Source organism: Mustela lutreola, chromosome 18 (assembly GCF_030435805.1).
Source record: "Mustela lutreola isolate mMusLut2 chromosome 18, mMusLut2.pri, whole genome shotgun sequence".
NCBI classification, from domain to species: Eukaryota; Metazoa; Chordata; class Mammalia; order Carnivora; family Mustelidae; genus Mustela; species Mustela lutreola.
The window spans coordinates 5,695,719-5,718,823 of NC_081307.1; the positions used below are offsets into that span (position 1 = coordinate 5,695,719).

The following is a 23,105-nucleotide window of genomic DNA, read 5'->3' on the forward strand; positions in this document are numbered from 1 at the left end:
GTGCTGTGTTAGTTAATTAACAGCCCTTTATAAGTGGCTATTCTATATGAAGTTCCAATCCAGAAGCTGGAGTAAAAGAAAACTAAAAAGCAACATGCTAAATGCAATGTGGTATCCTGGACTGGATCTGGGAACAGAAAAAGAACATGAGAGGAAAAACTGGTGAAAGCCTAATGCAGTCTGGAGTTGAGGTTAGAGTAATGTACCCGTGCTAATTTCCTCATTTCGAAGACTATATCATGGTTATGTAAGATGTTAACATAAGGGGAAGCTGAGTGAAGGGCATAGAGAAACTTTCTGTACTATCCCATCTCAACTTTTCTGTAGATTTAAAACTATTCCAAAATAAAAGTTTATTTAAAAATAAAGCAATATAAAAAAAATAAAAATAAAAATAAAGCAAAAAGGCACATACCATCCAAGCTCATGGGACCCTTACTTTGCTAAACTTGGTCTCTGTCTGATATAGAAAGATCCTCTGAAATTATGACTACCTAAGTTATTTTTTCAAGGAATAGGCATTTTACTGAATGTTTTATTTTGCATATTTCCTATTAGAAGGTATTTCCAATACCTTAATCGCCCTTTATAATTATAAAGGATGGTTTGCTTAGTTGAACTGACACAGAAAAATGAGTGAATTTGTAATTTCTTCTGAACTTTTTGTACAGGCGACCTCAGAGACCAAGTACATATTAAATGGTAAATGAGAATCTCAGAATACCTTCCATCTGGCCCCTTCACATTGGGACTTAAGGGCCTTCAGTGTGTGCCAGTTTTAATAGTAAAGGGATGATCCCACCCTGCTGGGAGAAGAAGGTATTATTGAGCAATCGAAGATAAAATTACAGGATTATTTATAACAGAGATACAAAATGTTTCATCGAGTCTCCTTGTTGAAAGAAAGGGCTCAGAACTTTTCGTAAGAGGACAGTGTTTATTATCCAGAGAGATTAACTTACCAGCGAAACAATTTCACAATGATAGACATGATCGCTCACAGTTGAGGGAACAGGATGAGAAAAGCAGAACTGCATGTTGTCTCCTCAGGCTGCCCTAGAGCAGGTGTGAATGGCTTAGCTTCAGCCCAGTCAGACCACTAACAAAGTAAATGAGCCTTGGTAGGTGTGGATATCATCAGGAGACCCCACTTTCAGAAACCTCCACAGAGCACAGAGCAGTGATGGAGAGTTCCTGACAGAAAGTTCTTACCATTTGGAAGCCCTCAATCAAATGATCTTTCCTTACGTAGAGGGTGGGAGAGTCTGAGAAAACAATTCCTGCGGTGGACTTGGAGCATTCTTTAGATAGGACAGAATCACACGAGCTCTGTCCTACTGGGAAAATTACTGATGATGCACGTCAGGGGTGGGGCCCTGGGAATTGTACAAGTAGCGTGTTCTTGGGTAATGCTGACGCTACAGTACTACGCTGTGAGAATGTAGACTTTATTTCTGAATATTCATGGTAAATCTGGTTGAGGTATTTATTTATTTTTCCTTTAAATCCCTCCATTATTTTTATTTTGTTTTCTTTTTCTTTTTCTTCAGAGCTTATCCTTTTAGTTCTTTCCCCCAGTGCTGTAGCAGTACTGACAGCAACAGGGAGTGGAGTCCGAGGGTCTGTTTCTGATTGTCCTCTCTATAGATACTGAAGATGGGAAGAAAGGCATTTGGAGAGGTAAAGATTAAAAGCCATGGGGAGATTTAGATTTGGGCAAAATGCACCACACATCTTGCTGCCTTGGCAGTTTTTCTTCAGAGCTTACAAAGTGAGGGTGTTACCACATTGCCCTGCAGTTTGTTCAGAAGTCTACATAGGTAAGTAATTTGACCCACTAGGGAACCTGTAGGATAAGGGACCATGGACAGGGGACCCAGATTTTGAAGTGGCTCATACCTGTGGCTCTGCTTACTAGATATCCCTAAAGATCTGCTCCATCTGTTGCTTGGTCTCTTCCCAGAGAGTGGAAAGAGAATCTCATTGAAACATGAGTGATCTCTCCCTTTTTGATTGTGAACTTCCAAGATGGTGGGAGTCAAGATGTGCTCACTCTTTCTTGTAAAAATTATTTTTTAAAATTTCTTTTTTTAAAAAAATAAAAGGAATATATAGTCAGTATAGAATGTCTAGATAACTTATCAATGACAAAGAAAAAATACATGTTACGTAATCATATAGCTACAATGACGTTCAAAGGCACGTTTTACCAGCTTTTGTTTCCACCCTTTTCTCCCGGGTCTCATGTACATATGGATAAATAAAATCTCTCTCTTGCTATTGCTTTTTGTGTGTGGCAGCATGGGGAGCATGCTGGCTGTTGCCTGTAGATGATTGTACCTCTGATTCAATTAGTGTCAGTCACTCTGACCTACGATTTGCACCAGGAACACAGGGGGCTTTTCTCTGTGGTGTTCCCTCTACTTTTTGCTCTCTTCCTCCAGATGCCTGCGTGATCCCTTCCTCACATCTTTCACGTCTTCAGTCAGAAGTGCCCTCCACAATGAGGACTTCTTGGGCCACTTTAAAATACGAAACACTTCTTACACAAACCTTGTATTCCCCCTCATTTCTTTTTTTCTTCCTGAGCAATCATGACAAACATACTCCGTGCTCTACTTATTTATCTTAATTATTATCAGCTTCCCCGGCTAGAGTATGAGATCCGTGACAGGGACTGTTACCTCCGATGTTCCCTGTACTATGCCCAGTGCATAGCTGACAACTCCATGAATGCTTGTTTCAAAATGTCAGGTGAGGGGTGCCTAGGTGGCTCAATGGGTTAACCCCCTGCCTTTGACTCAGGTCACGATCTCAGGGTCTTGGGATTGAGCCCTTCATTGGGTTCTCTGCTCTGCAGGGAGCCTGCTTCCCCCCTCCCCCGCCATTCCTGCCTCTCTGCCTGCTTACTAAGATCTCTCTCTATGTCAAATAAATAAATAAAACCTTTTAAAAAATTGTCAAATGAAGAAACTTAGCAATGCATGAGGAATCATGGTCCATGTCCATGAATAACATCCATCCTAATTTGAATACCTTTGTTTTCATTTATAACTTTGTTTTTCACTACACCAGTATAAATATACTGCAGTTTATTAAACATCAGTTTAATAATTAATATGCCATAGTTCATTTGAATATGATCCTCGATTAATTCCAGAATATAAATGTATCCTTATTTGACTGCTGTATTTAGTGCTTTAGCAAAAAACCTTGTATATATTTGCTCAAATCTTTGATAATCTTTTTTGGATAAATTTCCAGAAAAGAAATTTCTGGTCAAGAAGAATCAATCTTTCTTTCTTTCTTTCTTTGAAGAATGTGTCTTTGAGTTTTTTAATACATATCATCAAATCACTCTCCAAAAAGGGTATATCTTTCTCAAAGAAATGATTTAGAAAGCTGATTTCTCCTCCCCTTTGATAATATGAAATTTTTTAAAACTATAAGATATTTTAAAAAAATATTACCAACTTTATGAGTAAAAATGGCAACATTTAAAAATATATAAATGTTTCTGTCATTACTGGTAAGATTGTTTTTTTCATATTTTTATTGGACATGCATATTTCTTTTTTTAGAGATTTGATTTATTTGAGATAGAGAGAGAGAGAATGATTCATGGGGGAAGGGCAGAGAGAAAGGAAAAAAGCAGACTCTCCACTGAGCAGGAAGCCTGCTGAGGGGCTTGATCCCAGGACCCTGGGATTGTGACCTGAGCCCATGGCAAATGCTTAACTGATGGAGCCATTAGGCACTCCTGGACGTGCATATTTCTTTTACAGACTTTATTTCTTTTAGAGTGAAAGAGAGCACATGCTCAAGCTGGAGGATGGGCAGTATGTAAGGAGAGAGAGAATCTCAAGCAGACTCGATGCTGAGCATGGAGCCCAATGTGGGTCTTGATCTCATGACCCTGGGAAACATTACTTGAGCTGAAATCAAGGTTTGGACACTTAACTGAGTGAGCCACATTGGCACCCCCATGCATATTTCTTCTATACATTTTTAGTTTGTGTTTTCTGCTTATTTGGGGGGGAAGAGGTCAGCTTTCTTTTACAGCTTTTCCGGTGCTCTTTATATAAATAAGCATTTTTAAAATGCATATGGTTAATACTGTTTACCATTTTCTTTTAAATATCTTCATGGTATTTTTTGACATGCAGAACATTTTAATGTCCACGGAGTGAGATATGTGTATCTTTTCTATTTCAAACTATTTTTATTTTATGTTTAAAAATCTCAACCCATCCTGAGATTATCTGACTATCTCTATATATTTCTTCTAGTTGTTTTATGGCTTTATTACTTTTCCTAAATTGTTATCAATCTTACATTTCCATTTATTTGATAATGTTGTTTCCCTTGCTGACTTGAAATTTCCCTATATTACATAGTAATTTGAATGTACTCTCTGGTTGTTTCTCCTTTTATTTTGTTTTATAAACCTGCACCTTTCTGTAGCAGAAACATACCTTAAAAATGATAGTTGTATAATCTGTTTTCCATATTTGAGGCTAAATTGGTCCTCAAATTTTTAATTTTTAAAATAATAACAACTTTTTACTGTTTTGTTTTGTTCTGCTTTCAGAAGAAATTCAGAATTATTTTTTCCTTTTTTTTTTTTTTTTTTTTCCATTTTTCTCCAGTGGTTAAACTTGCGTCAAATTTGTAAATAAATTTGGGAAGAAGTTACTTCTCTTGGTGTCTGGTTAGCTAATTACCTAATCTTTTTTTTTTTTTTTTTTAAGCCTATTAAATGTGACTCTATGTGCATAGCTCCTGGCCAGTTCCTAGTTTTTGCAAATTCTTCAACTTATCGGAAGGTCTGCTTGGGTGGGAAGCATCTTTTCCTACCCTAGCTGACAGGTTTTGCAATGGTAGGAATCCATGCCTCCCATTAAAGCTGTCATTCCCAAGATGCTGAGTCACTGCAGGCTCCCCTGTCTCTGCCCCTATTACCCATCTTTTCACTGGTGAGATGGGAAGCCGGGTCTACCAGTAGATATGCAGTAGTTTGCCTTTCCCAACTGAGCTGGGAATTGGGAGTGAATGCCACAGATATATGCAGAAAGAGGGCAAACAGTAAATGTTCATCGGTTCAAGACATCATATGACCACGGATAGTTGTTCGATTTTTTTGTTGGTACAAATCTGAGCTTGGGCAAAGGATGGGGAGTGCAGACAATATCTTTTCTGAGGGGCTTCTCTTATGAGCTGCAACTCTGGAGAGGTTTATAATAAAAACAATAGCTTATTCCTAAATATAGCTCTTGCTCTAGGTCAGGCACCATTCTGCGTACTTTCTACATACAAATTCATTTAATCCTCACTAGTATCTTATGAAGGAAATCTTATTACTATTCTAGTTTTATAGCTTATCTCAATTGAACTCCTTATGCCTTGCAGCAGGCAGAAATTCACTTTAAATTCTGGCATCAGGTGGTCTATCAAATTAATTTTTAGTGTGTGTTCTATCTTTTTCAGTCTTCATTAATATTTTAGAGTCATACTTAGGGAAACACTTAGGGGTGCCAGTTAGGAGCATTTCAAACTGGAATTTGTACTTTTTCATTAAAAATAAAGCAGAGATATAAAATTCTACAAAGAAGAATGTATTACTAAGGCAAACACCCTGGTAACCACTACTCAAGTCAAGAAATAGACTGTAGCCCATCTTCCCATTGGTTCGTCTGTTTGCCTCATCCCTGTCTTGAGTCTCTTTGTTCCACCAAAGAATAACTGCTGTCCTGATGACTTTTCCATAAGCATTTTTTCAGGTTTTTTTTATAGTTAGATTACACAGTGTGCCTCCCTGATTACCAAAATCTAGTCTTGCCCCCTTTTTAAAAGCTTGATGTATTTTTTTCTTGGGTATCTATCAGTTTTTTCCCTCCATTTGCTTTTTTCCTTATAATTTACTTGTAAAAGAACTCAGGGGGCATTTGACCCATAGAGTTTTCTAAAGTATAGATTTTGCTGATTATGTATGTCTGGTTTCATTTAGCACTTTATCCTTTCTGTTCCTTGCAAATGGGCAGGTGGCTCCAGAAATTGGATAGGATTTGGGTTGGATGCATTTAGCAGTAGTGGGATGGTGTTGGTTCTTTCATCAAAAAGTGCATAGTATCTGATGGTCTCTCTTTTTGTGACGATAGCAGCTGCTGACATGGAATGCCTAGGTCCATTAACTCACCAAAAGTTGCAAAATGGTTTTCTTTTATCATTTCTTTTTCATTAATCCACTACACTCATTTTGAACAAGGCAGTTTTCCTCATTCTCTAGTCCATACTCTGTACTATAGTTCCTTTAGAAAAGACAGGAAAAAAATGACTTGATTCTGTCCCTTTATTTTACCAATTTTCCAATTAAGGAATTGATTCCCTATCCTTCTGCAAAGGCGACCAAGCAGGCTTTTAAGAAATACTGTTATGAATGCAGAGATTTAACATATGTGATGGGTTTTGATCAATTGCAGTTACTACCTCATTTGAAGTTTGAATTGTCTCATGTTTGCCAGGGGAAGCCTCTTCAAGTTTGCCCCCAGTCCTTGTGTCATGACTGTGGTAGTGATCTTGGATAGTTTCCTTGTTGGTTAGTGGGGCAGGATTCCCTAAGCTCATTTTACAGCCTTCTTGGAATCGCCTATTTTTCCTCTTAAAGGCAGTCTCTTTTAGTGTGGAATGGTATTTCAGGATTGGTATGGTTTTTGAGTGCTAGGGATGTCGTATTAAGTTTATAATTGTTTTTAGGTTTCTTTAGTGGACAGAACTAAGAAATACAGAGTTTTGTGTTTACTATCCCATTATCTTCTGTTTACTCTTTTCCCACAGTGAGCATCTTGATTCTCAAAGCCTCAGGAAATGACAAAATTAGAATATCCCCAAAGCACTCATTTACTTTATTCAATATTACACACATAACATCCAGCAAAATAACCATATTAATACTACACCTCTATATATTAACTGATAAATCTTTTTTTACAGCATATATTCTCCCCATTTTTTAAATTAAAAGTCAATAAATTCTTATTTAAGGAGTTTTTACTTGTGATTCCCTCTGCTGCCAGTCGCTGACAATCACCATAGTTCCTCCAAAGTGAGAATCATAATCTTCAAAATAGCCCTTTAAAAAAGAACTTGTTCAATCCACAGGTGTCACTGTCACGCTTGTATAACAGGAACATGAAGTAAGTTTCCATTTCCAGAGACGATCATGTAAACTGAAGCCAGCCTCCCTTTACCAAACCAATTATATTACAACTTGCATGGTTATTAGCAATACAGAAGGATTTAGCAAAAGACATTTGCAAGAGCAGAGATCTAGGCATGCACTGTTCAATATACTAGTCATATATAGTCAGATGAGAATTTGAAATATGACCATTACCAAATCACATACGGCTCATGTTACATTTATACTAGACAGTGCTGATCTAGGCAATGTAAGTGAACAGAGTTGATAAAATGTTCCCAATAGGCTGAATGCTAGCAAAGTAGCAGGTAGAAAAAAAACCTAGTGGGAAATTTTTTGTTATGGTCTTGTCCACAGCAAATGAGAAACTACACTCTCAAAGCCTTAGTAATGACCATTAATTCTCCCCATTTTTAAATTGTAAAATTATATTCACGTTATCTGAACATATAGTCATTACATGGGCTTCCATTTATATATATGAGCCTCCATTTATCTTGATTCTATAAGTCATTATATAAATCATGCTATCATTAATTCTTATATTGATGTCTCTCCAGTCATTTTGGTTATTTGAATCTTTTATTCCAGTAGATACAAGAAAGTCTCATGAAAACAAAGTTATCTGAGTTCTTGTCTGTTTTTACTTTGGGCCTTTTAAATTCAAATGTTAGTTTTGCTGGATATAAAAAGTTGGGGTCACATTTCTTTTCTTGAGAATGTAAGATATATTACTCCATTTGTTTTTGGGAATAAATCATCACAGTTGAAAAGTCTGATGGTGATTGAATTTTATTTCCCTTGTAAATAAGTTATTTTCTCCAAGGCCCAACCGAATTTTAACATTACTCTAAAAGTTCAGTAGTTGTTCTGAATCAATATTCAGATAATTCTCTTTTGATATATACTTTCTTAATTTTAATTTTATGAAATATCAGTGTACTTGGTTTCTTTCCCCCCCTTCCTCTGGCTATTTTTTCAAGGTTTCTTATATTATTATATTGGATAACTTTTGTCTTTCTCCAATTTGTGACTTGCTATTAAATCTCTTTGTATCTCTTCTTTAAGAATTTTACAAAATTTTCTTCATTTTGACTTCTACTTCTCTTAGAGAATTATTCATTGTGTGTATTCATAATCTCTTTCTTCTTGTTTAGTCTTTATTTCCAAAGTGATTTATTCTTTTATTTCCAGTTATTTTTGTGGTTCTTATACCTAACTTGTGAATTTTCTCATTCTTATGTTGCTCTTTCATCTCTTATATCATTTTCCTGAAGTTTCTTATTTTGCTTTGAAATAGAAGCAAAGGAATGTCACTTTCTCATGAGCACCCACTGGCTATTGGACGTTCTGCTAGTCTGAGGTCCATCAGTTTCACTCTCTGTCCCTGTACAGATGCTGATATCATACAGTATCTTTATGGCTTTTATTGATTTATTTTTATTTGCTTGTATTTTGAGGTTCATAGAAATATCTTGTCACCTAGTTTTGTTATGACTATTGTCTGTGAGGTCCCCCCACCCTGCTTTGGCTATCCAGTTCTGTTTTTATTGGGAGATTTAGAGGAATAATAATAATTAAAAAAAAGACTGCTGCCAACATCTCAGGATCCTCCTTATGTATATTTTTTTCATCAACCATCAGATATTTATTAAATGACAGGTCCTCTTACAGACACTGAGGTTATACTTCTGGCCAAAACAACGTTCCTGCCCTCAAGAAGCATATATTATAATGAAAGTAGATAGGTATTAAACATATATACCAGTAAAAAAGTGAGAAAATATTGGATATAAGTAAGATACAAAAAGTAAGAAGTAACCAATCTTTAGTCCATCTTGACATATATATGTAAAAAATTAGAATAGTACTTTCTGAATGACAAAGCATGTTTTCATGTATTGCGTTTTTTCATCCCGACTTTTATTTCACAAATAGGGTAGAATTTGTTTCCCACATGATGGGGAGGAATTTCAGACTCAGTAATTATAAGTGACATGCAGTACTTCTAAAGTCAGGGCATTTTTTGAAACCAACTCTGCTCCTCTTTAATTTAATATTTCATGTTTTTCATATCACATCACACAAAACACTGTGTTGGAGGCTAGGGACAATGCATTTTTAGTCCAAGGAATTAACATTCCATAAGAGAGAATAAGATGTAAGCTGAATGATGTTAGTGTGTGGGGAGAAGGTTAAATGAAGTTCTGCAGGCAGGAGGGAAGAATGAGGTCTCTCTCTCTCCAGTAGAAGCTACTGAGGGGGCCTTGATGAAGGAGATGATGTTTGAGTGACCCTTGCATATAGAGAAACTGAAGGAATTCTGAGTGGGATGAGCCATGTGAACAAAGACATGTAGGGATGTACCTGATATAGTTGGAAGATAGCTAGAGTTCCTTCACTGGTTTATTTTTTCTATCATATACTCATTCAACAGTTTTCTAGCTACTAGGTGTTAGGTACTGTCCTGGGGGAGAGACAAAAGCGGACATAAGAAAGAAGTCTAGTCTAGTGAGGAAGACTACTGCTTTTTAACCTGATATAAAAATGAGACCTGACAAATCAAATCTTTACTTACTTGCAGTGTTGAATAGGAGCAAGCAGCTAGGAGTTGGGGAGAAGGAAAATTTAGAGCTGGGATTTTGAGCCATCCCCTTGGCAGGGTCCTTTGTGTTCCTGACCTTGAAGAAATCCATTTTCTTGGAACATATTATGTTTGAAAAGCAGTGCAGAGGAGAAAGACTAAAAAAGTATGTTGGGAGTTAGTTGGTAGCAGACTCTAAATGTCATAGTAGGGAATTTATTTTTCCTTAGAAAAGAGTCCTTGGACATTTTTGATGAAAAGACTGACCCAAGATGCCAATGCAGGATCATGGAAATAGTACCATTTTGAATTTAGCTAGACAGGGATTCAAAAATCAGCTCTCCCACATTCTAAAAGTATCACACATTGGCAAATTTCATTTTCATGATCTGTAAAAATGGGAATTTATTCATTTATTTATTCACTCACTCATTCCTTCATATATTCACTAATTTTTTTATTCAACTAATATTTAAAAATTACTCATTGTGTTCCAGAGCTATACTGCCCAGTCTAGTAGCTTCTAGCCTGTGGAGCCATGGATAATTGGAACTTAAAACATGGATAATTTGATATGTGCTATAAGTGTAAAATATATACCAGATTTCAAAATCTTAGTATGAAAAAAGAGTATGAAATACCCCATTAATAATTCTTATGTTGAATACATGTTGAAAGGAAAAGAGTTTAGGTTTATTAGACTAAATAAAAAATATATTTTTAGAAAATTAATTTCACAAGTTCTTGTTTCTTTTAATATGGCTATTAGAAAATTTAAATGTGACCATATATGTGGCCTGAACTCTATGCTGTATGACAGTGCTATTCTAGGTAATTGAGCATACAGTACTGAGTAATTTAGTTTCAAATATCAAAAGCATGATGTAGTGTCCTTCTGTATCTCTGACTACAGTCTTTAGTTTAAAATCTAATTTATCTGATATGAGAATCACTACCCAGCTTTCTTTTGAGGCCCATTGGCATGAAAGATGCTTCTCTGTCCCTTCACTTTCAGTCTGGATGTATCCTTGGGTTCAAAATAGGTCTCTTGTAGCAACATATGGATGGATCCTGTCGTTTTATCCAATCTGCAACCCTGTGCCATTTTATGGAGTGTTTAGGCCATCCACATTGAGAATGATTATTGAGAGATGCGTTTTTATTGACATCATGTTACTTGTGAAGTCCTTGTTTCTGTATATTGTCTCCATATATTTCTGTGCAATAATACTCTTGGGTTCTTTCTTCTTTTATAGAATCCCTCCCACCTTAATATTTCTTGTAGTACAAGCTTGGTGGTCACATACTCTTTTATACCTTGCCAGTCTTGGAAGCCTTTATCTCTCCATCCATTTTGAATGTCAGTCTTGCTGGATAAAGTATTCTGGGTTGCATGTTCTTTTCATTTAGTGCCCTGAATACATCTTGCCAACCCTTTCTGGCTTGCCAGGTTTATGTGGACAGGCCTGATGTTATTCTGATGGGCCTTCCTCTGTACTTAAGGAATCTCTTTTCCCTAGCTGCTTTCAAGAGCTCAAGTCTAAAATTATGATTCATCAGTTTCACAATTAGGTGTCTCGAGGTCTTTCTAGGTTCTGTGATCTTGCGGGGAGACCTTTCTGTCTCTAGGACATGAACTCTGGTTCCATTTGCCAGATTGGGAAGATTTTCATGGAGAATGTGTTCAACTATATCCTCTAGCCTTCTTTCTCCCCCCTTAGGGATTCCAATAATTCTGATGTTGGAACATTTCATGGCATCATTTATTTCCCTAATTCTGTTTTCATGGCTTCTAAGCTGTTTGTTCCAGGCCTCCTCCTGATCCTTTTTCTTGATCAGTTTGTCCTCTAGATCACTAATTCTGTCTTCTGCCTCAGTTACCCTAGCTGAAAGCAAAGGAAACAAAAGCGAAGATGAACTTTTGGGACTTCATCAAGATCAAAAGCTTCTACACAGCAAAGGAAACAGTCAACAAATCAAAGAGGCAGCCCATGGAATGGGAGAAGATATTTGCAAATGACAGTACAGACAAAGGGCTAATATCCAAGATCTATAAATGACTCCTCAAACTCAACACTCAAAAAACAGATAATCCTGTCACAAAATGGGAAGAAGACATGAAAAGACACTTCTCCAATGAAGACATACAAATGGTTAACAGACCCATGAAAAAATGTTCATTATCACTAGCCATCAGGAAGATTCAAATCAAAACCACATTGAGATACCAACTTACACCAGTTAGAATGGCCAAAATTAACAAGACAGTAAACAACAAGTGTTGGAGACTATGTGGAGAAAGGGGAACCCCCTTACACTGTTGGTGGGAATGCAAGTTGGTGCAGCCACTTTGGAAAACAGTGTGGAGATTCCTTAAGAAATTAAAAATAGAGCTTCCCTATGACCCTGCAATTGCACTACTGCGTATTTACCCCGAAGGTACAGATACAGTGAAAAAAAGGGCCATCTGTATCCCAATGTTCATAGCAGCAATGGCCACAGTCTCCAAACTGTGGAAAGAACCAAGATGCCCTTCAACGGATGAATGGATAAAGAAGATATGGTTCATATATACAATGGAGTATTATGTCTCCATCAGAAAGGATCAATACCCAACTTTTGAATCCACAAAAGAGAGTCGATTATCATATGGGTTCACTTATTTGTGGAGCATAAAGAATAACACGAGGACATGGGGAGATGGAGAGGAGAAGTGAGGTGGGGGAAATTGGAAGGGGAGACAAACCATGAGAGACTGTGAACTCTGAGAAACAATCTGAGGATTTTGAAGGGGCGGGGGGTGGGAGGTTGGGTGAGCCTGGTGGTGGGTATTATGGAGGGCATATATTGCATGGAGCACTGGGTGTGGTGCATAAACAATGAATTCTGGAACACTGAAAAGAAATTAAAAAATAAATAAAATTTTAAAAAACGCAATTTTAGAATGCAAAATAGTTTCTGTGAAGAATGTAAAAGAAGGGCATTAGTAGAGATGTACTCAGGCTTAAACAGGAGTGTTGGAGAAAAGAACATAAAAGTAGGTTGAGAGATCAAGAGTAGACAGTTTGGGGGTACAATTAGAGGAGAAGTTTATGGATTTATGGATGCATTGGATTTAGAAGAGGAGGAAAAAGGGAAGAAGAATAAATCCTACACTTACCTGGGGGCCATTAGGAAAGCTAAGCATGACAGAACCTATAAGGCACCTAATACAATGCTTAATTAGTACATATGACTCTCAAAATGGCAGCTGTGCTCATGTATGTTGTCTGAAGGTGTGCCTGATAATGGTGAATAGGGCTGCTATGGATTCCATTCCAATATTAAGGCTGCTTCATCTCTATCCAATCTTAAAGTGATGTCTCAAACAAGAAATAAAATGTTTGTTTGGTAGTTTTTGATACATCCATGTTTTCAGACATTTGTCTTCCTGTCTTCCCAACTGCCTCTCGTACCATCTTTGTTCTTTCTGGCATATCTATTTATTTGTTACATTTTTTTGCTAGTTACTTCTCTTTGTTAGTGGGGCTTATCTAACTTATGTATTTATCCTCTCTCTGGAGCCCTGGCTAATTTCTCCCATTTGGGGTCTTATAAGTACGGTTACCATCTGTTTAAATATTTCTTCAGTGACTGAAAAACAAACCAATGCCTTCCAAATACCAAAGGCACACAGTGAATTCTGCATCCCTCCTGAGTAGAAATCTTCCTTCTATTTTTCTTTTATTGTCAAAAATGACCATTTCCCCCCAGTACTATGGAAATAGAGGATTTCATCCACTGAGAGGATGGTTTCTAGCCAAGTGACAAGGTATGTATCTCTCTAGTTAATGGTGGAAAATAACACTCATGCCAGCATTAATATAGACTCTGAAGATGTAGATAGTATAGCTTCTCAGTGGGATATCTGGACACACTCACCTCTCTGACCAGCAGAACACTTCTTCATGTGGGCACGATCACACTGTAACATGTCATTGCCACTATAATACATATCAGTATTGGATATGAACTTTATGCCAAACGACATTTGTCTTTTCCTGAGACAAAGCAATACATTTAGTAAAGACTAAAGGAGAGGTTATTTTATGTGGGAAACAGATTTGCATGGCTGAGTTAGAATTGGTTAATGGATGGATGGCCCCTTCAATTCATTCCTTCAGCAACTATTTCTGTCATGCTTATCGAGTTTCCTCTGTGTATCCAGACCCATGGCAGACAATGGAGATGAAGGGAAAGATAATTCCAAAATTAATCTTGTCTTCATGATGTTTTTGGAGAGACAATCTTTTAAAAAGCACTAATAAAACAATTAACAGCCAAGACCTAATCAAAACTTATAGCACAGATGTTGCAGGAGGGAGGTCAGCAGAGAAGGTGTGGATGAAGTTCACAGAAGTCCTGAAAATGCCCCTGGATAAAATTGGTCCTGCTGTCTAGAAGTGATTTGAACAGACTGGGAGAAGAGAGAACAGCTTGACCTAAATGGGATGGAACAGGATGCATGGAAAGACAGTGACAGAGAAGATTGCTCAGGACCCTGCAGTCAGGCAGGAAGCATGACTTCTGGGTCTTTAGGTCCCAAAAAGGGGGAGAGAAGGGAAAGAGACATCTTTGCCTGTTTCTGCCTCTTTTTCAAAATTAAGTACCGGACTATAAAAAACAACATGCACAACACTGGAAAAAATTAGCATTTATGGGACAGTTCATCTCACTATAGGGTATGTGCTGAGAAGTACAGTTGCTTCCAGCTCTAGCAGGGGCTGTTGGATGGCTCTTCCCTTTAGCTGTAGCTCTGTAGAAGCTGCAGGTAGAATTCCATTATAGCTGTAAAATGCGTTTGGCCAAAATAAATATCAATAACCAGAATTCCAAGGATGGCCAGCTAGTGCTCAGATGAATTCCAAATATTACAAGGGAGCCCTCAGTGGCTCTGCCTTCAAGCAGAAAATGCCCAGAAAAGAAAAGAAAATTTAGGCTTCAAGTGTCATTTCTTTGGGCTTTTGAAATCCTATAAATGTATCTGTTAGGCCTTTTCTTTTCTAAGACAGCTTTATTGAACTATAACTCATCTATATCTATAGTTCACGTATTTAAAGAACACCTTTCAAGGGTTTTTACTATATTCATGTAGTTGTGTAGCTATCACAATAACAAGAGCATCATCATCACTAGAAGGAAAACCCTTTTGTGTTTGCTTCCCATGTTCCCTAACCTCTCTATCCATGCTCTTCTACTCCTTGACAATCTTTAATTACTTTCTGAATTATAGATTTTTCTATTCTGAAAATTTCATATAAAGGGAATAATATAGGGTATGGTCTTTTGTGATTGGTATTTTTCACTTAGTATACTGTTTTTAAGGTTCGTGTGTGTTTTTGGCTTGTGTTGGTACTCTTTTTTTTTTTTTTTTTTCCTGATAATATGCCGTTGTATGACTAGAGCACATTTTGTTTGCCTGTACTTCAGTCAATGACCATAGGAGCTGTTCCCACTTCCGGGCACACTCTATATAGTATAGTATACTACTATGAATACTTGTGTACAGATTTTTATGTGGACATATATTTTTATTTCTCTTGCATGTAGTCTCACTTTTCATGGTAGCTATGTTGTATAAAGTCACCAACTCTGAATTAGCAAACACTGAGCCATTGTTTCTAGGTGGAATATGGGGTTAGGTGCCTACATGTGGCTGGTTCAAGACCTTCATCAGCTGATCAATACATAAATTTGTTTTATGTGTCTTTTTATTTAAAGATGACTTATTGAATATAATACTTACAAATTATTGATTATATGTAGTACTTCTTTATAATAAAATCCTAGCTGAGAAGATGCTAACCTTTTCCTGACGATGGGAAATATGGTAAATAGCGCTGACTTTTAGTTCTACGACAATGGTATTCATTATGCTCTTACTGTCAGTTATTATCTCACACATCCACACATTTAGCCACTTGTCCATCCTTTCCATAGCCTCATTGTGCACTATAGATAATGTTTTAGCTCTTTCTGGAGCGGTTTCACATATATATCAGGGGATTTCCTCTTCCTTACTCTGGATGTACAGTATTGTCAATTAACATGAAACTCACAGCCAACATTACTATCACTCATGCCTCAGTGAAGCCTTTTCAACACATGTATTTCCTCTGTAAAGTACCTCATGATCTTCTTGTGCTTCAGAACACTAGGCAGTGAAATCACCAAAAAAAAAGCACAGAAATGCAAAGATATGTGGCACTAAATAGACCATGAATAGAACACTTATATATAACATAAGGGGTAAAGCAAGAAGGCATCGCCTTGTTTAATCTCAGCTGGAATCATGCATGTCAGGTGACTCAGACTTTTTGTTCCTCCACACATGGTCATGAATGATGACAGAAATGCCACAAGTGTTGATTTGGGGATTACACAGAAATATTTCCAAGTAGGTAAATTTGCAAATGTATATGTATGAGTAGCAAAGATTGAGTGTACCTAGAAATGGAATTGTTAGGTCATATGGTGGCTCTGTATGTAAACTTTTATGGAACTGCCTGATAACTTTCCAGTGTGGCTGCAGCATTTTACATTCTTGCCAGAAGCGTGTGAGGTCTCCTAATACTCACATCCTTGCTCATGCTTTTTATTACCCATCTTTTTCATCCTTGCCATCCTGGTGGTTGTGAAGTGGTGTCTCATTGTGGTTTCATTTGCATTTCCAGATCGTTAATTATGTCAAGCATATTTTTATGTTGTTATTGGCCATTTATATACCTTCCTTGTAGAAGTGTTTTTTCAGATCTTTTCAAACTTAAATTTGGTTTATTTTCAATACCAGTAAGGAGACTTCAATTCCACGCTTTCAGTAATGGATAGAAGGACTAGGCAGAAGATTAATAAGGAAATAGGAGGAATAAGAAGATTTAAAACAACCTAACCTAACAGATACATACAGAATTGTCTAGCTGTCCCTTTAATTCTATCAACTTTTGCTTCCTGAATTTTCTAACTACCTATGTAGTTATATGTATGCCTATATATAATTATCATATATTCCTTGTGGCTCAGCACTTTAATCATTACACAATGTTCTTCTTTAACTTTAGTAAAAAAATTTTGTTTTAAAGTCTTACTTTGAGGGGCACCTGGGTGGCTCAGTGGGTTAAAGCCTCTGCCTTCAGCTCAGGTCATGATCCCAGGGTCCTGGGATCGAGCCCCACATCGGGCTCTCTGCTCGGCGGGGAGCCTGCTTCCTCCTCTCTCTCTCTCTCTGCCTGCCTCTCTGCCTACTTATGATCTCTGTCTGTCAAATAAATAAATAAAATCTTTAAAAAAAAAATAAAGTCATACTTTGATATTAGTTTGATAGCCACTACAAATTTCTTGTAGATGCTGTTTGACTGATATAACTTTTAATTCTTTTTACATTTATCCATCTGTATCATTGAAGCTATCATTGAAGTTGTATCTCCTTGATACAACATATAGATTAGTCATGTTTTCCTTTTTATCTAATCTTATCATCACTATTTTTTATTAGATTTTATATTATTTTTAAATACAGTGTTATTATTGCTACAGTTGGATTTGTGTACCATTTTACTTTTAGGAATAGTGTCTTTCTGTTCTTTTATTTCTTGTTTACCACTTTCTTTTGCATTAAAGTATTTTGTACTGAAAAAATTTAATTCCATTAGTGACTATTCCCTATATTATTTTGGACTTTTTCTTTAGTGGTTGCTTTAGGGGTTACTGTATATATCTGTATATATCTCAATTTATTGGAAATTTATCCTAACTTAATTGTACCCAGATATAGAAATGTATAGCTGTCTTCTCTCTTCCCCCATTTTGTGCTATTATTATTATGCATATTAGATGTATTTACATTATAAACCCAATAATATATTGTTATAATTGTTAATCTACATAATTTTAAGAATTATTATTTAGAGAGAGAAAAAGAGAGAAAGAGAGCATGGGGGGAGGGCCAGGGAGAGAGAGAGAGAGAGAATCTCAGGCAGACTCCCCAGTCAGTGGAGAGCCCAATGCAGAACTCTATGTGGGGCTCATTCTTATGACCCTGAGATCATGACCTGAGCCAAAATCAAGAGTCAGATGCTTAACTGACTGAGCCACCCAGGTGCCCCAGCTAACCTATATAATTTTGTATCTTTCAAAGAAGCTGCGAAAAGAAATGTGAGCTGGATATATTTTAGTGTTTGTTGTATTAATCTTATTTACCCTTTCTGCTTCTCATGATTTGTTTCTGTGGATTTGAGGATTACAATATGGTGTCATTTCCTTACTCCAGCACAGCTTTGCTTCCACCTATGTCTTTAGTGCTGTTATTGTCAAATACATTATATATGTATATGTTATTGGAACAACTACAAAAAATAGTTATTTTGTACATACAATTTTTAATTAGTTAAGAAAGAAGAAATATACATTTATAGTGATTTTTTTTTAATAATTACATATCTGCCTTGACTTGTGCCTTTTTTTCCTCTTCATAAGAATTTAAATATCTTCTGGTATCACTTGCTTTCAGCCTAAAGAACTTGCTTCAGAATTTCCCATAAGGTGGATCTGTTAGTAACACATTCTTTTAGGGTTTGTTTGTTTGTTTGTTTTTATCTCTAGATGTCTTTATTTTACCTTAATTTTTGAAAGATAGTTTTGCTGGATGTAAGATTTTTATTTGTTAGATTTTTCTTTCTGCACTGTGAGTATGCTACCCCCCTGACTTTTGGCCTACATTATTTCTGATGAGAAATTAGTTGTGATTTTTATTGTGGTTCTCTTGTATGTGATAAGTTCTTTTATCCTGCTACTTCTGCATTTTCCCTTTCTTGGCTTTTAGCATTTTTACTGTGATGTATTTCAGTGTAGGACATTTTGTACTTATCCTACTCAAATTTTGTTGGACTTCTTGGATGTGTAGATGGGTATTTTTCTTCAAATTTGGGAGGTTTTCAGTCATTATTTCTATGTATATTTTTTTATGCCTCTTTCTCTTTCTCTTCTCTTGGTATTACTATTTTATGCATATGTTTGTATACTTAGTATACAAACTTAGTAGTGTCCACATTTCTCTGAGAACCTGTCCTGTTCAATTTTCTTTTCTTCTTTTTTTTCTCCTCCTCTTGGATTGCATAATTTCCATTGATAAATCTTGAACTTCACCAGTTCTTTCTTCTACAAGTTCACATGTGTTTTAAAATTCCTCTAGTGATTTTTTTCATTTCGGTTATTGTACTTTTTATCTCCAGAATTTCCATCTGATTTTTTGCTGTAATTTCTATTTGATAACACATTGTCATCATATATTCTTTTACTTCTTTAAGAATGATTTCCTTTAAGTTTTTGAGCACATTTGTAATTTGAGCACAAATCTCTGAAGTTGCATTGAAGTTTTTGCCAGTTAAATTTAATATTTGAGCCCTTTCTGTTTTTTTCCTGTGTATAGGTTATATTCTTCTGAATTTTTTGCATGTTTTATAAGTGGTGTTGTTGAGAACTGAATATTCAGTTAACATATTGTAGTGATGCTGGGTACTGATTACCCCATGCTCCAGAACTTGTTTTTGTTGTTTATTTATTTGTCCAATGTCTTGGCTACTTTAATGTCTAAGCCTATTTTATAGTGTCTGTTTTTCCAAGATGTGCAGCCACTAATGTCCTGGCTCACTAGCTCCGTCTTTGGGACGAGACAGTCACTGTGGGATGGCAATGATCTGTACAGGACTTTTTTTGACTGTTTCTTTCTCTGATCTCTGTTAAACTGCCTGCCACTACTGGAATAGTACTCATCTTTTAGGTTCTGCTAATTGCTGGATGATTGCTCTGTTGTTTTTGTCCATGCCCTGGAGTATAGATGCTGCACAGTGTGTTCTAATTAAATTTTGTACTTTTTGTAAGGCTAGTTTTTGAGTGAAGTCTTTGAAGTTTTTCTTGACTCCAGAAAGGCTCTCCTGAGCTATCTCTTTCCCTGGTTCTTTCTGGTAAGCTTGCTGGTTTAGCATGTTGCTCTAATGGAACTATCAGTTTTCTCTTAATTGTTTACCAGCAAAATCATTGTTTTTGAGAGCAACCTTAGGCTTAAACCTTTAAGAACTCTGTTTCAAATGATACCAATTTCTGTGGAAAGAGTATAAAAGCTTTCTGCTCTTATGGATTCTTTCTTCCCCATCTGTTCTTACAGAAAAATTTCTGATCCACTGCTTCAGAGTAAGGAATAGGGACAGTGGCTTGCTTCTCCTAGAATGACAATGCTGCTTTGTTGGCTAGGCAGAAGTGTCAGGGTCTGGTCTCAGTTTGTCTCTCCTGGCATGGAACCCTGGTTCTACAAGCAAATTGGGCAAGAGCACTCAAGGTCTCAATATTCTTTGTCTGCTGTTCCAGGGATAGAGCTTCTGTCCTATGAATGAGTATGGGTTGAGGAAGAGAATATCTGATCTCTTCTGTCCTATGAATGAGGGTGGGTGGTGGAAGAGAATATCTGATTCCTGGCTGCATTGTTAGGAATTTATCTTCTGCATTTGGAACTAAAGGCCTGTAAATGTTTGTGGTCTGACTTTCCTAATATCCTCTAACTGGGAGCTGATAGGAGAGGGATCCCTATTTTCTTGACCACACCCAATCAAAATGGAACATCTGTCATGTTTACCTGGACAGTTGCTAGGGAGGAAAAGGGTTATCTCTAAAGTGCCATAGACTCACTATTCTTACTGGGAATTAATACATTTTTTGAATAAATATTTCTTAATTTGCTGTTTTCTCTTAGTATAATTTCCAGAGACTTTAAAGAATTATTTTTTTAATCTTTAGGAGTTATGGTTGTTTTGCCAGGAGCAATTGTACAGAATTTCTCACTCTGACATTCTGGAAGTAAAAATCCCTCTCAGGCTTTTTGTATGCACCTGAAGGAGAATGAAGGCAGTTATCTGAATTAAGTAAAAACAAAAACAAAAACAAAAAAATCTTACAAGTTATAAAAAGGACTTTCAGGACTTGATTTCTGGCCAGAGTCAGCCAGCTTTTTCTACCTTAATTGAATTCTTCTGAAAACTTCTTACCTTTGCAAAATGCTTTGACTATTTAGCCTTAGGATATTCCACAACTTTTTTTTTTTCTTCCAGCAATGTGTACATTACCCTGAAGAAGTCTGAATTTTTGGCTCCAGTTTGAAATTCATAATTTAGGATAATCCTAGACTCTCCTTCATTTATTTGATATCTTGGGGCCTTTCTCAATGCCTTAAGCCAGAAACTTTTAAAGTATTCATTGAGGTCAGTTCATCAAACTTTACGGAATTTCTGCCCTGAGCCATATATCAGCATTGGTCTGGGTGCAGTGGGAGACTCCAGTAAATATGGTATGATCTATAGCTTGATGGAGCCATTAATTTGAGATTTAGATAGCCTAGAGTACACAGTTAAATTCTACCATTTTGCAGGCACTTGCTTAGTATTGAGGTTCTTTCTGGGGTATTGTGTCTCCACCAGGATTATTAGAATAGTCCAGTTGGTGGTATTTACATTTGTATCATGTGAGTCATATTGGCTTCTTTAGCAAAATACCCAGTAAACACGTTCTGCTGGCTTTGAAGGCTGCCTAACTTCTCAGGATACTGCTATAGTTTCTCTATTGTCTGAGACTTAAACTTTCTTGGTCCCTCTTCTACACTCATGGCATAGCTATATTCCATGATGTTTTCTTGCTTAATTATTGGTTCTTTATTATCCTTTGATTTTCCTATATGATTATAGGATCATATTGCCCAGGAGAGCAGACAGCTAGGATTATGTATTAAAACTATGATGAAACTGCCATAAATTTTAGGACAGTGTTTCCCTACATAAACCTTGAAGTTAATTTATAAATTGTTGATATCTCTGGTTCTTTTCCTGGCCATTGTCCTATCAATCTGAAAGATTTTGACTAGCAACTATACCTCCTTGCTTTATCTATCTCCTCTTTTTTTTTTTTTTTAAGATTTTATTTATTTATTTGACAGAAAGAGAGAGAGAGAGAGCACAAATAGGTAGAGAGAGAGCACAAATAGGTAGAGAAGCAGGCAGAGAGAGAGAGGGAAGCAGGCCCCCTGCTGAGCAGAGAGCCTGATATGGGGCTCAATCCCAGTACCCTGGAATCATGACCTGAACCAAAGGCAAAAGCTTAACCCACTGAGCCACCCAGACACCCCTATCTCCTCTTTTGATTTTCATGTCAGGCTTACTAATCCCACCACAGACCAACCCTGAGCCCCACTCATTCAGTGATCATCTATAATTCCCCCTGTGTGACAGGTGTTGTGCTGGGTGTTGGGGCTTCAATACCAATGAAATGATTTCCTTGACCTTAAAGGAGTTTTGTAGGCTTGTGAGAGGACCAAAGATGAAACAAACACAGGTAATAATTCAGTGTTCTATTATAAAAGATGTGCAAGACACATAGCAGACCTAAGGTTGATGCTCACTTTTATAGAGGGAGGCAGGAAAAGCTTAATTTCAAGGAAGTAATGATTAAACTGTACCCATTCTGGAAAGACAAGATTAGACAAGAAGTGATAAGGAAGGCATGAGAAAGGCTTGGAGATGAAAATCCCCACAAACAGCCTTAATTTACATTTTTAAAAATTTTATTATTGGGAGAGTGTGAGTCCAATAGCAGAGTAAGTTTTCAGGATTGCACTATTTTCCTTTTATTTTTTTCTGATGCCCTTTCTAATTCTCCTGCTCCCAACCTCCTTAATAGTGGAGAACAGACACTCCCTGGTGGTCTAGTGGTTAGGATTCGGCTCTCTCTTAATAGTGGAGAACAGAGTCAAACTCATCTAACACATCATCTACCATATTTGGCAGGCCCTTAAAAATGTGTTGAATGAACGAGTGTTGATCATCACTGATCATAAATCAATTGATCATTATCCCATTTAAAGGCAGGTCTTTGCCTTAGAAGCTATTTCTGAGTATACATCATCTACTGATACCAGCCCCTATGTTGGGCTTCCAGGCTTTCTATAGAAATGTCTGCATCTTAAGAGTTCCAAGGGAGAAGGGCCAGCTTTGGCCAGCACTTTTGCTAGAAGTGCAGAAGGGATTCACAGATTGTAAATAGGTATAGAGCTTTTTCCTAATTTTAAGAAACATTACGTGCTTTGACTTAAATTATGCATAGTAAGGTAAAAAATGAGTAATTCAAGCATCGACTTTTACCTTAACAACCTTCTTTTTCTTTTCTTTCTTTCTTTCTTTTTTAATGTAAGATCAGTATCTCCTAACATATATGTAAGGTACCAGTTTGGGTCTTTCAGCCCTTTTCATG

General features: G+C 36.7%; 1 protein-coding gene and 1 non-coding gene across 2 annotated transcripts in view; one reads left to right on the forward strand and one right to left on the reverse strand.

Moving 5' to 3' along the window:
* Positions 1 to 23,105, forward strand: part of ZMAT4 (zinc finger matrin-type 4) — a 359,613-nt gene that overhangs the window by 173,205 nt on the left and 163,303 nt on the right. The gene's annotated exons all lie outside the window — the stretch shown is intronic.
* Positions 7,469 to 7,595, reverse strand: LOC131820729 (small nucleolar RNA SNORA32). Its single transcript, XR_009349754.1, has one exon. It is a non-coding gene; the product is annotated as a small nucleolar RNA SNORA32 (small nucleolar RNA).